Raw genomic sequence first — 21,900 nt, 5'->3', positions numbered from 1 at the left:
TTCTCTTTCGATTGCAATGGTGTGTGCGCATTGCATCACAATTCAATCCACACACCGTACAAGAATAGCGCATCTCTCTAGTCGCACGCAACAAAGAGATGAATGTTGTATGAAAAATAGAAAAACTGTTTTTACTTAGAACAAATAATTCCGATTAAATACTCTTCAACCATAAAATCGTGTGGCTTTTTTTTTGAGCGATGCAAAATGAAATTCAATTCATCTCCAGCTTCAATGGTGCATAAAAGATACGTGCAATGAACAGTTTGCTTTAAGTGCATTGTATTGCGGTAAATGACTTGAACGGGCATTGCATTACCATAAGATATCGAACCGTGTATGGGTTAGCGAATTGTTCGATTTCTCGCTCTTTCGTTCGCTGTCGAATCATCATCGATTGATTAATAGCGTGTGCGGTGTTTCACGATCAGTCTCTCACAACCGGACCAGAGAATAGAAACACATTTAGCGTCTCGTAATTGCGATTGTAATAAGATGTTTTTAACTGACACCAGTGAAACACTGGCAAAATGAGCGAATATTATCGCTCTCCATTCGATTCACCGCCGCATCGATCAACGGATCGAAATTCAGCTAGAAAAATGATAATAATAACAATTCATTTGCCAGCATACCGCAGCACCAGCTGCCGTGACTTCAGTTGCCGTTTGCGCCCGTATCTGTTTCGTGTGCTGAATATAATATTCATTCGCTGTATCTATTTTCCCCTTTTGTTATACACTGTCGGCCAAATGTTTGGTTGCCACGATAGAAATACGTTTTGAATTTTAAACATCTCATTGATGAGAAAAATGCGAAGAAAATAAAGCGGCCGTGAACAAACTTTCGGACGGTAATGTATTCATATCAATTGTCTCTTTTTCTCGATGTATCTATCTCTATGCGTGTTGTACGGTGTGAATACATCATCTTACCGCTGTCTCGTATTCTGCACGCGATCACACCACAAAAGAGCTATGCGCCATTGTATGTGTAGAAGCACATCGATCGAGTGAGTCTTTCCACCTGTGTGACGTCATCGCGTCATTTAAACGAATACCAAATTGTGTATATGGTATTATCTCGAACTATACCATATGAATAGAGCGAATAAACAAAACAGAATACAAGCACAACAACAAATATAGCGTGCAAGCTTGTGTTCACTGTTCACGTTTACGTTTCCAGCGTTTTTTTTTTTTCGGTATTCGTTCGAAGTGAAGCGAAACCGCGCGCAAACGAGAGTATTGTGTATGGTTTTTCGTAGAGAAAAAAACATTGAAATCGACAGTAGAGTACAGGTATTCAAACAGTGCAGAGCGCACAAAATATACGTGTGCTGTTGAACTTTTTGAATTGCTCGATTGTTTTGTGCAAGACACGATTTTACCATATAGAAGAGTGTTGTAATTCAGCTACATTTGAATTGGTTAGTTTTAATGGAGGTTATTTGTTGTTATTTATATTTTTTGTCTTGTGGTGAATGATAAATGATTTTTTGGCTTGGTCTGCGGTTGGATTTTTTTGACAGTGTAATTGGTTAAATCGTCGACTAGATTGAGAATCTAATTTAATTAAAAGTTTTATATCCAACAAAAGTGTTAAATTACTATGTTCAGTTCCATTAATCAAGACATCACGAAACTCACCTTACATGAAATTCCCAAAGCAAAAAAAATTAATTGTGCCAAAAAAACTGTTTGTGAATTGAAAAAAGTGAATTTAGAAGAAATTAAATTGAAATGAAAGAAAAGAATAATTTCCGTTAAAATCGATCAATAATTAAAATTACTATTAATATTCAGTGTCGCATGTAGAGCACTTTCGAAATCATGGACTTTTACTTGACCATCGACAATGCATCGGTCGATCAACGTTTCACTTTCAAATTCATCAATCTTCCCGAAAAAAAAATGTTTAATTAAAAAACAAATTCGAAATGTCGTGCATAATTTTCATTTATTCACACACTTACATCAAGCAAATGTGTGTTTGTTTTGGCTGAATTTAAAAATTACAAAGAAAAACAAATTAACATACATTAGAAATCTATTGTAATACCTGCGCGTAATATTTATTTGGCATTTGCTCCCGTTTACACGAGACCACCAAAACAACAAGAGTAGAAAAAAAATCTACATAGCAATTCGAAATGAAAATAAACACTTTAGAAAAACCACACACCGAAAACATTATGCATATACCTTCAAAGAGATGAAGCGAATGGTCGAAAAAGATAAATCGGACGATACACGACGAATATGTGAGCGTTTCGTAACAATTGTTGCCGAAAAAAAGTATCATATGGTTTCTCTTATTTTTCGTTACGCGCTAAAATCGATCGAGAGCTGGCAAGCGTTCATTTAAAGTGTATATGTGTGTAGTAACACCGAAATGGTTATGACATATTGCATAATAAAGTGAGACTTAAGAAACGATATGGGCAACAAATGTTTTGAACAACGGAAAAAAGTGAATGAATGAAATAAGCAAGCGAACCGATCATATACACTCACTTTACTCATTTGTACTCATTTTGGTGACGCTTTCAGCATTCACATGCTGTATACCAATTTTCCACAATGAGAAAAAAAAACGCGCGTTCGCATCATCACAATTGCTCATGCTGTGTATGGTGCAATACCTTTTCTTCTTCTTTTTAAAAAAAAAGTCCCTTTGAGCAAAATTCGTTTATCTGTTACATCTTCTTTCTTCGACTCCGGCAATGTCATGCACTTGTGAAATATTCACCTGACGATGCGTCGTCCACCCGTTTTCAATTGTATGTTACGGTTATGCTTCAATGATTTCGAGGCTCTACCTTGAGACACGTTCTGATGTTGTTTTGTTTTCAGTTTCTCTTCTCAGTTTTCAATTTAAAATGTACAATGATTTTTATGATATTTGATCGCATGATCAAATACCATAAAACTTACAAACACAAATGAAATGCCGTCGATTTTTTTTTTCAACTAATTTATATTTGTTTCTTTCTTTTATGGTCATTTTAAAGTGAATCAAATGCAGTGGATCCCGAATAAAGATAAAAGCAAATAACACATAAAGTGCGATTTTTTTTATTTAAAAAGAAAAATAAAAATTTAAAGAATTATGAACATTTGCCGCCGACTGCGATTCCAATAAAATAACGAAAAAAGTGCTATTTTACCGAACACGAATTTGCCGAATAAAACGAAAGACAAAAAAGAAACGGGCATAAATAAATATTTTAATTTTTGGAGAAGTGTTACTAATTTCGAACACCAAATTGGTTAGCGTTTCGAACTGTATTGAAGCTTGCAGAATTGTTCGAGTAAATGACTCATTAGCGCGACGTTTTTTTTGGTTTTCTCCACACTCGAAAGACAGAAAGGTAAGGTCATTCGCTACAATAGCACTTTAGATTTATAACGCCAACGTTCATTTCATATAAAACGAGTGGCTTTTTTTTCTCTGGTCGTTTTGCTATTTCGTATTCAAATTTTTGTCCAATTTCTTAAGCATTTTATTCTTGTCTTCATTGCATCGATGTATGTGTGGTTATGGATCAGTTTGATGTGCCAAATTTACACTTAGAAATTGAAGCACATCATATATAAAAACACATGACTTTACGATATTTTGTTCGTTATAATGCAGCAATCGTGTGGTCGTTTTGACTAGATTTTTCTATATGCCATCGCTTGTACTGTTGACTCTTTCAAATAATACCACAAACTGTATGCAGACCCACGCTAAACACCACACTCAAAAATGAAATCATATTGTGAACGCACCAAAAAGGTGATCATACAATTTTGTTTTTCTACACGTACTTGCAGCACACAATATACATCGAGAGAGAGAGAGAAAAAAAATACTACTTTATAATATAGCAATCGAGTCCATTCTTGTAAATTTTCCGTGGGTTTTATGTTTCAATGCTATTTACGCAAATTCGCTGAAACAAAAATGCTATTGCCCATTGAAATGCGAACGAAACAAGAGAGGTAAAATATACATTTTACAAAAGTTGACTCGTTTTTTTATTCAATTCATACAAAGGTCAGTAGCTTACCCACACTCTACATCCAACAACGATCTCTGAGTGCCTTTGTCTTTTAGTTTCATTTTTTTTTTTCAATTCAAAACGACATCAACAAGACACATACAAATAAATATACAAAAGACAGCAGACACCATTGAAAGATTCTTGATTCTTAAAACTATTAAACGATTTTTGACTTGACACTATTCAGCTAGATAAACACGCACAAGTGGCAATTTGATTGTCATTTTTAACACCAACTCTATTTGCGTATGTGAAGTATTTGCTTTTTTCGCGAGTGTGTGTGTACTTGATAGGCAACTCAATCCGTCGTCGGTCACTTGAATTAATTAGGTTGTTTTTGCTTGATTAAAATGAACAATGCTCTCAATCACAAACAGCGAAAAATCACATTTTAAATTGAATAAAAATTCCGTTAGAAGATTCAAGTACCTTATGAGCAATGGTAACGAAAATCAATTTAAATTCAGGCTGGAAATAATTTAATAAAGTTTAAAATTTTCGGATATTTTTTTCAAAATGAATGTAAATCGTGGTAATTTTAATAAAAGCATGGGTAACAATTTGTTTCGCATTTCTTTTCACAAATTTTTACCGAATCGATTCAATTGAATTGCGATAAATGCAAATTCACAAAAGAAGGCATATAAATGGGCGAACAAAAAACGGAATTGTTTGACCAGTTTCATGCAAATTAGAATCGAGCAATTTGCCGGCATTAACACAAATTTACCATGAAATTTGGTCCAATTCTTTGTTGAGATAAACGCAAAGAATTTACTGTAAAACTGATTTAGATTACACCGTTAAAATTGAAGTTAGAATAATTTCATAGGCATTTCAAAATCGATTCTCAGGTGTCGTATGCCTTCTATCTCTTTCTCACTTCAATTTTAACAGTTTATTTGTGCGCGCAGCTTATGATTGATTTGTATTCATTCACATATTATCCTATAAGTAATGTCCGGTAAAACTTATGAAATAATTACCATGTTGATTGAAAAATGAAGAGAAAAGAGATGTCGGCAAACAGACAAGTGAAGAAACATCGGCAAACAACAAGAAAACAGCAATTTTCCAACCGATTGCTCAACAGATTTACGTTAGTCACATTCTCATTAACGTTCTTTCAGACATATTTTGTATTGACGTCGCTAGCAACAGCATCACACGGTCACGCTTTCTTTCTGACAGCTTGATTGCTACCTGAAAGAGTCGTTTGACTCATCACACACAAACACCGACACAGACACACGCGACGCGAGCAAATGCGGCAAGTTCTGCATCTTTCGCTCGAACAATAAAAAAGAGTTCGCTTGAAAACATGTCCAATTTTTCAGTCGAACCAGTCTCGTAGCCAGGTTCTTGGCGAGAATTAATTTGTATAGGAAAACCTTTGCTAAAAGATGATTCTTTTAAGTCGGCAAAAACGGCACTAAAATATTAATAAGCCCTTGGCTATTTTGTGTGCATAATAGCTTAGCTAAAAATATGCCGCTTCTAAAAACATTTATGCCAAACATTAAACCGTTGCAGTGAAATGAGAATCTTTATTGTTGTCTTCACATTCTCTATCTCTGGTTTTCTATCATGCATTGGTTGAATTTTGGCTAATAAAATCATTTAAGAGACGTCTTTATGAACATTAAATCAAACCGGATCAATAAAAGTACCATCGTAGTCACCCAGGCCAAAAAAAAATAAGCCGCAAATTCTCAAGTCGAAGATTATTTTGAATCTGCATTCTCCATCATTATACACTAATCGTATTAATTTTCATGCAATTGCGTTGTTTACACGTTTACGTGGCCGATATCCGATAAATTATTATAAATATACACCATCATCATTTATCAAAAAATGACCAACACAAAATCCTTTCTCTTTTACATTTTAATTCTTTTGCAATGGTCGTAAATTGCAAAATATTTTTCACGGCGTCAGACTCTGGTGTGCGCACCAAACGCAAAACTGCAGATTTATTGCCTCATGAGGTTCTGATTGCATCGCTTCTCAATGCGACAACAATTGATGAGTGCGGTTTTTTTGGTTTTCATTACACGTTGTAATCAATCAACACAAATGAGTTTTGTTTTTCTTTGGCGAAGAAAATGAAAACAAAAACCACATATTTGATTTTGTTCATTTATCGCATTTTTGGTTTGGAATTTTATGCATTTTTCTAGAGATGCGGACTAGGCTGAGGGTTTAAGCCGTTTAAAAAACTAATTAAAAATAATACAATCGTCTGTAGATTGCATTTCGTAACTTTAGACAGGTCGAAGGTACATCACTACATACTCTTTGGTGGAAAAGTCTGTTTTTTGATTGGCATTTTTTTATGCAACGTAATCATTTTCGAGCCTCAAAAGAAATTAACGTAGGAACATGATTTTTAAATGATTTTTTCATGTGATTAAGTTGTTGTAAGCTTTTTATATGTCGGCTCTATTTTCAAATAATTACACTATATATCAGTAATGTGCGAGCTACATTTTACAGGAGGGGGGGGGGTGATTTTTCAAAAACCAAAAATTCTCTAGCAAATCAAACAAATTTTCGTTTTTTTTTTTTTTTTTTTTGGAAGTCACTTTTTGAGGCGAAAATCCCTAGCAAATCGAAAGAATTTTCTCCGCGAAAAACCTTAGCAAATCGGAAAAAAATCTCTCTGAACCAAAAACCCTAGCAAATTTAAAGAATTCTCCTCAATTTTCTACATTGATGAGCTAAACAAAAAAAAAAAGGTCTTCACTTTTTTCATGAAAAACCCTAGCAAATTCGAATAATTTTCGCGAAAAAATTTTTTACAACCCCTACCCCCCCCTTCGCACATTACTGCTATACATATTGGAAATTATCACAAAGAAACTCCAAAAACTCCAAAAAGCAGACTAATCTTCAATTGACTAACATCAACGAATATGTCAAAGATTGATATGGATTAAATACTTAACTTTAAAGAAGGAAGAGCTTAGCATCTTAGCCAATCTGACTCATCGCACATAATTAAAAAAAAGTTCAAGTACTCGCGTTATTACGAATTTGATACCCAAAAGTATTGCATGATCAATGTTAATTTTATAAGATTTAAATGTAATGAAGTAAATTATAAAGCTCTAATTTGATAGAAAATAATCAATGAAATTCGGTTTAAACAAAATATCAGATGCTGAAACATGTTTACTTAAAACTGATTGGGTACAATACGATTCGATAAAAGAAGGATCTGATAGAAAAAATATATTTTTTATTCAACAATTTTCTATTAGTCAATGTTTGTGATATAAAAATCGATAGCCAGTAGTATTGTATGGGTATAGCATGTGCGGTAAACGCGGTATAATTTCGAAGCGCGAGAATCGTGCGTCATCAGTATTTTGCATGTTATTACGAATCTAGATAATAATCTTTTTTAACATTTTCTGCTAAAACTACTTTAAACACAAACAAATTTTTTATTCATTTAGTCACATTATATGTAACAAAAATCATTTAACATCTACCTGAATTCATTTAATCCGAGAAATCTTAAAATCTTAGTCACTTTTATAAAGAACTACAAAAGCATGTCACGTATCTAATCTTAAAATAACACAATGGAATATTCTACGAGTAGAACGCACATATACTCAAACAGAACAAAGACACTTTCTTTTATCATCATTTCGCATAGCTCAAAATATAACATCAAACGGCAAGTAACATTCCATTTAATATGTGAAGTGGAAGCAAAATGATTCAATAAATTTTTAAGTTCGGACTTGGTATGGCACGTATGATATTTTCTGGTATTTCGAGCGGGTTTTGTGAATTTATGAAATCAAATCTCATTTGTATTCAAAGCAACGGTTTTCGACCAATGACAAACCGAATTTCAAATGAATTGCTTTGATCGTCATGTTTCCATTTTAGAATACACAACTCAGACTCACTTTAACAATGTGACATTGAAAATGAAACAAACACACACGCAAAACCGATCGATTCTTGTTATTATTTCGCCACAAATGCTTTAAAGAAACATCTTTTATTTGTATATTGTATTTGAAAAGAATGATTTTTTGTGCAAAAAAACCATCTTTGAAAATTCTTCTTTTATGTATTGTAGAATTTGTTTTCGAGTCGCATAATTGTGTAAACACATTAAAAGAAAAACACATTAAAAGCATTTCAGCGCAGAAAAATGAATAATGGCCATTAAAATTTTTCAACACGATTACCAAAAATTCGTGAAAACTAATGGAACTAAAGGGCAAGAACATCCGCCATTTGGACGATTACAATCACAATCATTAATAACATTTTTTGTACAAAATTCGAATGGCGAAACGAACATTCGAAATCATCGTTGTGCGCGCTGATGTCATGTTTGTATTTTTTTTCTCGGCCGCGAAAAAGAATTATATATATATAATCTCCATCGCTGTAAAATATCGTTTTTATGAGCGTCGACGAAAATGCAAAGCAAACAACATTTAACATATAAGTTTGCATTTTGATGTTTTCCATTTGTTGTTTGGCGACGACCATATGAACTTAACGATACACCTTAATTTGTCGAAGCTGTTATGCCATACGGTGACCGTCTCGGTTTTTTTCTCGCTTTATCGCTCAATATGTTTGCTTTATCAAAGCAAATTCAATCTGTAAATAATAATACGATTCAAGTTTGTTTTTTGTTGCCCGGACTCGCCGAAGAAAAAAAAAAGACCATTTATTTTAAGAATGTGTCGGTTCCATTCGAATATGCATACACGTATATATATATATGCAGTTGGACACTAACCTCATCTCAATAAATCTTTCGTTTTTATGCTTCTCCCGCAACGAACAATAAAGTGGACATTCGAAATTCATTTGCTTTGTTTCGTTGCATAAAATGGATTTTTCATTTCGATAAAAGTGACATCAAAAATTTTGCTACCTGCGAATTCGTTTTCTCTTAACTTCCATTTCGAGCATTTTCTCAAGTTTCATTTCAATGCATACCAAAGTGAAATAGATTGGAGCGGAAAATGAATTCACAGTTTAAATGCAATACTTTACAAGTTTCCATTTTTAACAAAACATGTTCTTTACCATTCCACCAGTTGATCGCATACTAAATTGAAAACGAAACATTTTCTCTCTCTATCTCGTTTATTCTTAACGTTTGCCGGCAATAGAATAACATCACACAAATGTATAAAAAGCCTTTACCTTTTATTTCATCATTGCAATTGAATATATTTCATAGGCTAAAGCGGTCTTCCAGTTGCCAATTGCAACAATTTCTGTTTATTTCATTCACTGCAGCATTGAGATTTATCAATCATAAAGTTGCCGTTATTTTGCTTATAAGTCAATTTAATTACCACACCGTTTTGAGAATTTTCTCATTAGAAAACCGGTTCTTCGAATGTCGAACGTTCGAAATGCGCAACAAGTTGGTCTCTTTTTTTATTATTATTTTGTGTAATCGCACCAAAAATAAAATTATGCAATAAAACTGTATCTGATCGAAAATGTGATGTGACACCCACAGAAAAATCATATGCGAGAAAATAAGATCGGCTTCGTTGGGTTATGTAATAAAATGTTATGCACGAAGCAGCGGCATGACTTTATTGTCGTCATCTCCGTTTTCAACCCAATAAAACATGTTATTAATTAATTTAATATCACAAGAGAAATTCAAATTATGCATGCTCATCAAGATTGTCACCGATTGGTAACGTCAATCAACTGATGCACGCTCCCATCTACATAGTATCAACTCTCGGTCGCTTTTTCATCACATAAATAATAAAAAAAAAAAAACAAAGAGAAGAACCAAATCACCTTGAAAATTACCTCTTGTTTGCGTACATGCATTGGAATTACGTTTTTTTGTTGCGCTTCGCATTGGAAATTCCAACATATACTGGAGTCCACTGAAAATTACACAAAATTGAAAGCCAAATTGATACTTTGATCCGAACAAAGGTTTTGTATAAAAAGTGGCTCTGGTTTGGTTTTTCATCACATTCAAAAGACCAAAATAAGAGAGAAACACCAAAATTGAATATTGGTTGCGTGCGCCGTCAAGGATTTCGAAGTTTAATTTTAAGCTGATACTGCCTCTGCTTGGCACAGCAACTGAAATGGTAGTTTTTTTGAACTCTGTGCTCAATTTAAATTCGATTTAGTACTGACGAAATACTCGCTTCAATAATAACTTTAATTGGCCCGTGAACCGATAAAAAAACACGTATGGAAAAAATGCCACGTATCGAACATAAATATCGGCTCGAAAAAAACGCAAAAGGGTCATCGATGAAACGCATTGTTTTAAAAGGCGAATCGTACCAAATTGGGTGTGCTCGTCAGAAGTATTTATTTGCATGTGATTTAATCACTGTATGCTCTTCTGTTTAATTCAATTACAAATTTTGGGTGTTTGTTTTCTACGTTCGTTACATATTAATTAAGTTCGGTTCGAATGCACGTACACGTTTCATATCTCCTCATCAACATATCAATTAAATGTGTTTCTTCTCTTTTTTGCTGTATATTGTCGAAGCTCTGCAAGCGATTTAAAGCAAAAACATCACTGAGAAAAGTTCTGAAAGAAATAATGAGATCAAAAGAAGAATTTTTTTTACTGTTCTTCCGTCGAAATTGTGGGTCCAATTTTTTTTTAAATCATGATAGCATCATTGTTTAGGTGACCCATATATTAAGGTGAAAAGCGAAACGAGCACTTTTGCACAAAAACTATGAATGTAATCGGTGGTAATTAATTTAAAAAATGAAATTCGCCACGCAGAACTATTCCGTAGAAATGTGTTGGAACAAGACAATCGAAAGTTTTTGAAAGGTGCACTTATTTGATACCAAATAATAATACATTGGAGCAGAACGGCCAATTTTACCTTTCTCGTGGTTTTTAGCATTCATTCAAATACTTTCCAAATAAGTCACAGCGTGTACAAATTGCAAAATTAGACGAGAAAATTAGCCATATTAATGGGCACGCACTCAACAAATCTATCGACCAAGTGAATCAAAATCAAATGCCTATAACGGCATTTTTTCGATGCTACATCCGAAACGGAGGTGATACTTAAATCGTTCGGAATATAATTTGTTGCCAACGGTTTTTCATACAGTTTATACATGTGTATCTTTGTTGATACAAAAAATATACATCGAATTGAAGAATGGTTCAGAGAAACTTAAGCTGTCTGTTTTATAGATTTCCGACCAATTACTAACTTTGTTTCTAAGATGAAACAATCGAACGCATCAATTTAATTACAATAATAAGTGTTGGTTTTGAATTACTTCCGAAAGAATGATTTTATTATTTTAATCATTTTTGGATGTTGTTGAATTATGTCATGCAATTATAAGAAAAAAAAGCTTTTATCAAATGTTTGTTTATCAAATGAGAAAATTTGTTTACGGTTCAATACGAATTGATAATAGTATCGGTTCCAATGTCAAGTTTCAACGAAATATTGGAACATTATGAATAGCTCTTACATGTCTCTTTTCATAGAGTAATATCAAATCCACTTTCTAACAGTAGAACCGCTGATTGTAAAACGAAGTTTCAATGAATCTACGATATAAAAAAAGAGAGCTATTACACATTGTGTAACATGGTACAATGTGCAAACGTATATGATTCACCGACGAAACCAATTTAATGTCCATTCGAATAGCAGCAATCATGACCATTAAAAATCAATAATGTGATAGAAGAATAATAATTTCTCGAGTCGATGATGCTTAATTAAAAAAAGAGAAGAAAATAAAAACAACAGTTTCTGAATACAGTAAATGCAGTAATAAAATCAAGTCTTTCCTTTTTAATTAAATCGTCGTTAACCGTAAATTACTTTTCCCATGAATTAAATGGCTTGATTTATCCAATCTTCGATTTGTTTGATTTGCTCTTCTTCGTCTGAATAAAATGAAATACACAGCGCGGTTGAGTGTCGCCTTGGCATTGTTGTTCACTTCAACCTGTTGCGCTTTAATCTTGCATGAAATCCAACCATTGAGAATGTAAATGCGGAAACAAATCGCGCGAGTTTCCTTTTAAATTGTTCTCTGTACGCCCCTTCTTCTTTTTTCTTCTTCTTTGCAATGATGCGATCATTGACTTTTCTTCAAATCCACATGTTAAATAATTCTTATTATCGCAATCGATTTAAATGCACATATCCAATGGAGTATAAAAGTAGATTGTCGATTTTCAAAGATTGTTTATTTCCATCTGTTGTCTCACTAAAACGATGAAGAAAAAAGCCAATGACATTTGTTTCGCTGTGTTGAAAATGGCATTAGCTTACACACGTACACAATGAATACACAGCCTACGAGCAAATGGTCTGTGAAATACAATAGAATGAAAGAGAATCGAGTGAATCGATGCGCGTTAATCGCATGTAAAGCGGAAGATAGGTGAAAATACTTGTCATTAAACAGTGTCTTGGTTGTTTTTTTGCCAATCTTTTCCAATGTGTTTTTTCCTCCGTGTTTTCTTCACTATAATACTAAATCTCACTCTGGAATCAATCGCTACTATCGTGAAATGTGTGTGTGTTTTCAAATTCTAAAATGTAATTTTACATTCAATATGTACGACAGAGGATTGGACTTTTGACTTTTTCATTTTCTTCTCGTTTAATGTCAGATTTAAAAGAACCACTGACATCTCGTTTTGTTTAGCTATGAAACGAATAAAGTAAATAGAAATAAAAAGCATTTCTGATTTGTTCACGCGATTGTTTTATCAGCATGAAAACAACTTCACCAACAGCTCGAAATACGATTCAAATCGAAACGACAACGCTTTTTTTATTTTACGTCTCCACTTTGTTTGCTAGCATTGTGAGATTAATGCTATTCACTCGACAGCCATCTCTATGACACTGTGCATACGAAGATCCATGTTTTAAAAACGATCAAAAGTAATATTATTGCGCTTGTTGGCGGCTCACTACATTTCCCACACACATATGTGTCAAAGAGATGCTGGTTTTTTTTCACGTGATCTTCCGCTTATTTTGTAAATTAATTGCATTTCTCTTCTTCACTTTTTGTTGTATTTCGAATAGGAATCAATTTAGACCAATATTGTTCCAAATAGATTTCCATTCAAATAGTCTGCGGCTTTTCACAGTGTTATTTCTGGTGAATTGTTTGCAATTTAATTATTGCTTTAGGTTTACCTTTTTATTTTTAGTTTACCTAAACAATGTGCTCTATTATTATACGCTGCCCAACAAAACTGTTATCACTGTGTAAATCGCATCACATTCATTCACAAAAAAAAGAACTGCTAAATACACCAAAAAAAACTTTGAATAAATATATTTGTTTGGCACACATAAATGATGATGATTATTTCACATGGGCAAACAATAAACAATGATATTACAATTATTTGGATCGCGTTTGCTTTTAATGAACCACACTTTCTCGCCAAATACCTCGGTTACCGAACGTTAATCAATGAATTACAATTGTTTGTGGAGTCTTTTCGTGCTCGTTGGACACTGCGTTCCGTTGCGTGTGTACGAGCTTGCAACAAAATTCGTTTTTATTCGCGATGCAATCGTAATTAGTGCCGGTTGACGAAACACAAACAAACCATCATTCCATTAATTGTTGCATGAGCCAATCATTTAAATGACTCAATGGAACCATATCCCTTTCATCATCATTTGATTCATTTCAGGTGCATTCATTCGCTTTACTAAAATTTGTGCGCAAAAAACAACACCAACAACAACCGCACGCTTAGACGTTCAAGTGATTCATTTGTGTATTTTCTACGCATTCAATGCGGTTTACTGTACTGACTCAGTACCCTGCACGCACACAAACTCTCGTTACATACAATCGATGATCGACTCGTCTAATGTAAATAGTTCATTGTTTACGCAATTACCTCACCCAGTTCTGTGTACGACACACAAATTTGGAAATCCAGACAATTGAATGTGAACATACATTTTTCTGTGTATAGATGTGTCAGCTAAATGCGATATCGCACATGTTTTGAGAATAACATCTATGACCCACATTGGAATATGATTTCACATGCTATAACGAGCAGAATTTCTTTCGCTTTTGTTTTTCTTTTTTGTTTTTCGTTTGTACGCAACAAGTGAAAGAAGGTAATTGTACCGACATGGCAATGTTTTTGACCAAAGCGATTCAATTAAGCGATAATGTACTTTTTTAGGCAAAAACAATGTCGGTGTTGCTTCATTTTACCGTTTCAAAAGAAAACAGGTGCTTTCTTTTGTTTATTCTAGAGATATCTTTATAATCAACACACATACATAATTGGCAATTGAGAAACGGGTATTGTTGACTGACTTTATCACGAATTGTTCATCGGTGTAGGTTTTTAAAAATAAAAATAGAACCGAAAAAATGGAAAATTTTTGATTTGACGTTATTTAACGTTAAATAATAGAGTTTTTTTTACATGAAAAGACTAAATTCGGTAAGCTTGAAATGATCGTAAATTGTAATAAATCGTAAATCAGCTTGAAAACCAAATTGCATATTGAATGATCTAGCATTTTGAAGTGAGACCATTTCATACCAATTTAAACCAACCGAAACCATACAATGCTTCCGCCTTGACTGGAGCTCAGCCATTGAGCCCAATATTGCATCACAGCTAATGTGCTTTATTATACGAAATCGAGACATAGAGTCCAAAACCAGATTCGGTGTTAAAATAACCACATCAGACGGCGTGTAAACTGTATTTTCTTTTGCTAAAGTATTCGATTGGAACTGACACTTGCCCAATGTCTGCACTAAGAAACATTTCACATAAAATTGAATGTGAACGCGAACGAAACATCAACAACAATGTACAAAAAAAATCCCATACTGAATATGTTAAAAACATTTAATGTGAACGAGTGAGTTGAAACAACGATCACACTGCGTACATATGAGATTCGTGTTCAGCTGGTCTGTAACAAAACCACTCACAATGTACATTATATTGACTTTATAATTTTGTGTGTGAGTGTATATTTTTATATATTTTTTTTCCTTCACCCGCCAGACACAACCAGATTTCAGAAAAAGTGAAAGTGAACGAGCTCAATGTATTTATATGCGCTCAGATTTTTTATGTACTGCATCGTTACTGTGTAGTTTTTTTTTTGTGAGTCTATTGTGTGTATATCGAATCACAATGAACGAACACATCTAAATAAATTAAGTAATTTTAATCTCGACTCCATCTTGGCATGAGATTGCTGATCAAAATTCCATTTGTGGAATTTACACATCGAAACAAATCAGCAAATTCGATACGATTTTCACAACGCGCAAATATTTGCGGTTTTGGCACCAAAGTTTCCAAGCCCATGATTTGAAAATACAGATTGGTTTTATGATGTAAAGAATTAAATTACATAGAGAGAAATAGACGGGGAAATAGGAAGCAACAAACTTTCGCCCCTTATCATTGAGCAAATTAGCACTTCCTTTCTCGGCAAAAATATATACATATTTTTTGCGCAGTTGCACATTTTCTATGCGAATAATTTACTTCACGCTACCATCACCAAAATTGTTCAGCATCATTGCGATTCCAATGAAATTAAAGAGAATTGCATGTTCATCGCGTTGAAAATTTAAAAAAAGACTGTTGCGTGTATTTTGCAACGTATGCCATGTCCACAATTTAATAGTCATCTTTTTAAGTCACGCGGGTTGGCGTTTTATTCATTTCCATTTCGATCTACAGTCGATTTTTAAGCCAACAGTGACGCAATTTCAACTTCAGGCATTGTGTGTATTTCATGCGGATTTTCTCTCTCTCTCTCTCTCTCTCTCCCTCTCTCTCTCTATTTCTCCATGTTTATGATAGCGGAGTGAACGAGACACAAAAAATGCAAAATGTGAATATAAACAACATTTAAATCAAGAATCGTCTGAATATGAGAACGCAAAGAGAGACAAAACAACGATTGTAGTGAGAATGTCAAGCACAAGGTTATCAATGGAGACTTTATGGTTCGTTTCGCTCGCAATTTTATACAATACATTTGTTTTCATAATAATATATAGCAAAATGAGTCTGCATACTAAATGTTAGCCAATTGTCAGAAGAAGTGACGAAGACGGGCATTTTCGAAAAATTTATGGAAAAGATTGCATATTTTGTGTATCAGTGGAATTTGTGTGCCATCAATAAATTTTCATGAGAATGCGATGGGTAATAAATTCACATTTTGTTGTTATGGCTTTTTGGTGTGTGCCTATCCCATGACGGGTGAACGTCAATCAATGCCCCGTATGCATCAAGATTCGAGTGAAACATTTTTCATAACATAAATATTTCATTTTTTTTAAATATATATAGTTCGCTGGTTGGTTGATTGGTCGGTGAGCTGTGGCATATAAATAAATATTCAGAAAAAAAGAGAGCAATGCAAAGAAACAAAAGCGAAATCAACAAACAATTGCAAACACAGGCATGCAATAGAATTTAAAATGCGATGCATTCCAGCGCATGAAAAAAATGACAGATCACGAGAAGCGCACACTTTTTTCTACACAAAAAAATGTATGAAGTGAAAGAGAAAATAAGTACCAATCAAACAGCACAAAAAAAATAATCCATAATAACAATAACATTAATAAACGACTGAAACAAATATTGAATGTGTGTACATGAACACAGGAATTGAAAACGAAAATGCCGCAAACAAAACAAACATGCACTCAGACAAACGAGACTACGATGCCCTTCGGTTGTATTAACTCTGTCATTATTTGTTGTTGGGTTTATCTGCTTTTGCGGTGGGAATGCAAGTCTAAGATGAGCGAAGTCCATACCGCATCACATGCATCATACTAGATTTCTCTCATACCTGAAGCAAGCATGCAGCAGAGCATAGACTTCATAAATCTTGGAAAAGAGAAACGACTGCTTTTTTCTTCTCACATTGCCACAGTGTTTGATGATCACATGTCATATTCGTTTCGAAAACATGCATTTTCCATAACTATAAACGAAACAAATGACATTATGCTGTCATTGTTTTAGACTGAATGCAACGATGAGATCAAAAATTCTCTCATTTATGATACATTTTCAACGATTTTTCATAGAGCGTTTAAACGTTTTGTAATATTTCAAATGATATATTTCCCGCACTTAATTTCCCGTCAAAAAAAATAGTTATCCAGACCAAATATGAAAAATGACGACCTTGCCGCAATTTCAACAGCATGTTTAACACTAAAGTGTTTGCAATATCAATCAAACCATAATTCATATTTCAAAACCGAGATCAACAATCAATATAACTTATTTTCAATTACAATCCCAATCAAGATTGTTTTCGATGGTCATATGTATTGAAACGTACACGGTTACAGTTCCAATTGAATTGAGCTTGTAAACAATAATAAACATGTTGAAAAATTGTTGTGGTTTTGTTATTCAATGGTTTTCGAGAAAAAATACACCAACGTGAAGAGAGAAAACAAAACACTTAATGTCAGCACTGGGTTCAAACTGGTATCACGAGGTCAAAGTGATTTGATATCCAAACGTTCCATAATTCAGGCAAAACTCATCTTGCTATTAATTTTTCACATTTTCTATTATTAACAGCAACACTTATACCTCATTAAATTGATACGAAAAATTCGAGTTCATTGAAGATGAAATTTTTTAACGAAATTATGCCCCATTATTTGTGATTTTATAAAATGAATGACGAAGACTTTAAAATGGATTTGATTAAATTTGAAAAATTTGAGTGAAAGTTGATGGGAAATTCCATTGTTTATGGTCAAGCGCGAAAGAATGCGATTTTTCGTATGAGGCAAAAGTGTGCGAAAATGAAAATATCATAACAAAAAGGCAATTATTTTCGAAAATAATTAAATTCGCAACCAGAAAACTACAAAATGTTCAAGTATTTGAATGAGGTTTTACATTGCGTCGTCAAGGTCTTTGGGATGAGCCAAATTGTTTGAATAATGTGCTTTTTTTGAACCATCAACTAATAATTATGCTTTGTATCGAGTACTCTTGTCTTGTGTGAGTGTACTTCACCGATGTGACTATGCGCTATTTCTTGCCTTTCAATTAAATGATGTGGCATTTAAAAGTCCCTCCAATTAGAATGTCAGAACAATGAAAATATTATTTCTATGACAAAACATCTCAATTTTTTTCCCCAATGCGACTGCCCAATAATGTATTGACCTTAATCAAGCATTTATTATTAGAATCAATGACTTAATTTCATTTCCTTAGCTATAATACGAAAATATTTTCAGAAAACATGGCCGTTGTTATTATAGCAACAAATTGAATTCGAATCTTATCTGAACGAGAAAACAAAAATGTTTTTCTAAAGTTAGCACAATTGGCGGAGTGCAGTCAATGTGAAATATTCGAAAGGCGTATTGTTCATCGTTGCTTCGAATTCTATTCTTTTGTATAGTTCAGATGGTGCGCTGTTATCGATATTTTTGATCACAAATAATAATAACTTGAAGAGTCGAAGTGTGAGCTTCACACTTCTTGCATATAATTGCAAACGAACGGTGTATGTGCACATTTGATGTGGTATTCTGTTGTTGATGGTTTTTTTTCTCTCGCATTTTGAAATGAAGTGAAGTCAAGCTTAGCCGCCGATAAATCTAATTTCTCTGCCTTCAGTTTTAGCAATTCTGAACGAGGTGAAGAGAAAAAAAAGACGATAGAGAGAAGCATTTCCTTTGTTTACCGCGCGCGATTTATTAATCTGATTATGTTTTAAATTTCTTTTTTGAACTTTAGCGGGGAAGAGTTCATGTCTGTTCTACATCGAAGCAAGATGTTAGCATCGGTGACAGTTGAAGTTTTAACACTTGAAGTTTGTTATTTTGAGATCGTCGTGAGTTGGCTTCCGTCAAGTTCGAATCATTAGAACCATCAACGATGAGAAACCGTTATAAAATGGTTTTGTTTTCAGTGTGTGTATGATTCGTGTCGTTTTTTTCATTTCATTTCTCAGAACTTATTCCTTTGCCGAAGTCTAATTTTGTGTATAATGTTGTGTTGTTGTTTTGTAGTTTCTTCATTTTGGTCGTCGTCATTTCACGTTTTGATGATGTGCGCGCACACACGGTTCGCTTCAGTTTTATTTGATGCCGTAAAACGATTATAGTATCTTTCTTTTTTTTCCGTTGAATTTTAAACAAAACAACCATTATTATAAAGAAAATAACAATAATTATAATTTGGTTCAACCGAAAAAAAGAGAAGCTGAATTTTTGACGATGAATTTTAAGCAAATAGTGTATAAATGCGTGAGCGAGTCGTTTTAGACAAGAATACCAAATTGGAAGTAAATATAAACAAAGCGAAAAACCTCAAAGCGAAAAATAAAATAAAATTTATAGAAAAAAAACCATCTCGAGTATAATTGGATCAGCAAAACAGATTTTATGTGTTGTTTCACATTCATCACACATTCAAATTGCCTCGCGGTCACTGTGATTCAATGCCTATTCAGAAGAGAGACAGAAAAAAATTGCACAAAAGATCAACAGAACTCAAACCGTTACTATATTTGCACCTGCGTGTGGCGTTAAGCCTGTTTATTTTATTCTATTCTATTCCCCATCAGCACAATTTCAATGAAGATCGCTTCATTTGAATTATAACACAAAATATAATTCACTGTTTTGTCGAACGGAAAATGTATACATATATATTCTAATACTAATGATAAAGAATTTGTTCCAAATGATGTTGATTGTTCAATAAAAGCGTTAATTTCTCTTTCTCTCTCTCAATGCGTGCACGATCGCCTCATTAAAAGTGGTCGGAATACTTGAAGCGATCGTATACAATATATGGCTATAATCGAAATTCCCGTAATTTATTTTATTAAGACCAAAAGTCAATTCGACCAGCACATTTTGTGTACGCGATGAAAAGATGCTGTTGGGATCTGAATACCCCCAAAACGGTTTACAATCGAAATGAAAATACTTGTTGAAAGGCATTTCAATACTCTCTTGTTCGGCATTTTAAAGAGTTAATAAGGTTTTATTTAATGAGCACATGCTTTTGCCAATTGTGTGGCTGGCATTTTGATACAATTCGTTCAAATAATTACGATTAATTTAATCGGCATGTAATCATTTATTCACTTATTAGAATTTTCACTTTTTCAAATCGTTTCATCAAAAACCAAATGTTCCAGAAATGTTCGATAAATTTCATTTCGTTAGAAAAATGTTCGTTCTGGTTTTGCATGTAATTTAATCTCTACCGTTTCGATGAAAGATTGAATCTTGAAATTCAATGGTGAGATTTTTCGGTATTTTTCTCCATATGTGTGGTATATACCCAATAGAAACCATTGAATACAGCGTGAATTATTGTATGTATTGTGTTTGCAAAAAAAAGGGTTAAAAACCAAATACAAATGCTTGCTTTTTATTACGCTGCACAGTATTTTTTTGCGGCAATTCAAATAATAAATAACACAATCGTAGCGCACCGAATCTGCGGTTTTCAATGGATTTTTCTAAAAACGGTTTCATTTAATTAAGGTTCTAGTAGCCCAGTAGAGTTTATCGCTGTTTGTAATGCGAAACAACAAAAGCCATTTTCCATTTATATTTGAAAAATTGTGTTTTGTGCGTGTTTTATCCCACCCATCTAAACTCGCGTTGGCCGTTTGTGTGGTCAGTGCGGTAAATGTTAAAAGTTTACAATGCACAAAATTCAAAGATCGATGAGCTAATGCACGAAATAGATGCTGTAATACGCGCATCATCGCGCGCTCAACACATTTGCGCACATTAATACTGTTCGCCGCATAGAGCAACAGTTGCAAAATTATGCATTTATACGAATGATAAATTGTATGTAAGCGGCAGTAATGTGCAAAGAAAAAAACCGAACTAATATGATGCACACACCACGGCATTCTGGTTAGTGCAGTTATTTGACTAGTTTTGTCTGTGAATTTCTATTCAATATGCTTTTTTGTTCTTTTGACCTAATGTCCTAATCTATTGAAAAATCAATGTAAAGAGATGTTAACGGAATTGATGCGCATCGTGATTAAATTCATTATCTGTTGTTGTTTTTTTCCCGTGCGTTTCGTTCTCGGTTCCTAGTAGAGAAAAAAACGCCCGGGTCGATCGTTCAAAAAACCGTATTTCAAATCGAATGTTGTAATTATTTCTGATTATCTTTGAGAGAGAGAGAGAAAGAGAGAGAGAGAGAGAGAGAGAGAAGAACTTGGCCCGTTTTTATTGAATCGCGGCAGTCAAAAACAATTTGATGTTTATCGCTGCATGAAGGCTGAACAATTTATTCTGAATTTCGCACGCAATCCCAAAAACGTGCCAAATCATGAGACGAATCATTAGTGATCGCAAGCTGTTTTTTTCCTCTGTAAAATGGACGATTAATTTGTTTTCTTCGTTTTTTTAACAAAATCTTACGTCCACGGAAATCTCAGTGGCTTCACTGATCACACTTGAATAACAAATATATGGTAATTACACTACTTCTACGTCAGATATCACATTTGTAATCTGAACTTCGGCACAATTGCCAGAGTGAAAAGACACACGGTTATTTATCAAAACAAGAATGAATCAAAAGAAAACCAACGAACGTTGGCATTTATGCCATCAATTCGTTCTCATCAGAATATTAATGACTGACCATCAGAATGAAACTTGTTAAATGTGTGGGCGGGATACATGAGAATTTGTCAACACATAGTTTTTAATGAGAACGTGCTCAGATAATTTGCAATCAAATGACGTGAACGAATCTCAATATTCTTTGAAGAATTTCAAATGAT

General features: G+C 33.7%; 1 protein-coding gene across 3 annotated transcripts in view; it reads left to right on the top strand.

The window, feature by feature from the left end:
* The first annotated feature begins 1,304 nt into the window (after positions 1 to 1,304).
* LOC116342887 overlaps positions 1,305 to 21,900 on the top strand; it is a 30,538-nt gene continuing 9,942 nt past the window's right edge. For all 3 annotated transcript variants that reach the window (XM_031770678.1, XM_031770679.1, XM_031770677.1), the window contains exons 1-2: positions 1,305 to 1,429; positions 3,014 to 3,373. The gene's annotated coding sequence lies outside the window, so the exon portion shown is untranslated. The remainder of the gene's footprint in view (positions 1,430 to 3,013; positions 3,374 to 21,900) is intronic.

The sequence above is a fragment of the Contarinia nasturtii genome, unplaced genomic scaffold, assembly GCF_009176525.2.
Source record: "Contarinia nasturtii isolate CC-2019 unplaced genomic scaffold, AAFC_CNas_1.1 Cnas_scaffold_928, whole genome shotgun sequence".
Lineage (NCBI taxonomy): Eukaryota > Metazoa > Arthropoda > Insecta > Diptera > Cecidomyiidae > Contarinia > Contarinia nasturtii.
Note: the sequence above shows the minus strand (reverse complement) of the source record. Positions and strands in the feature narration are given on the sequence as shown.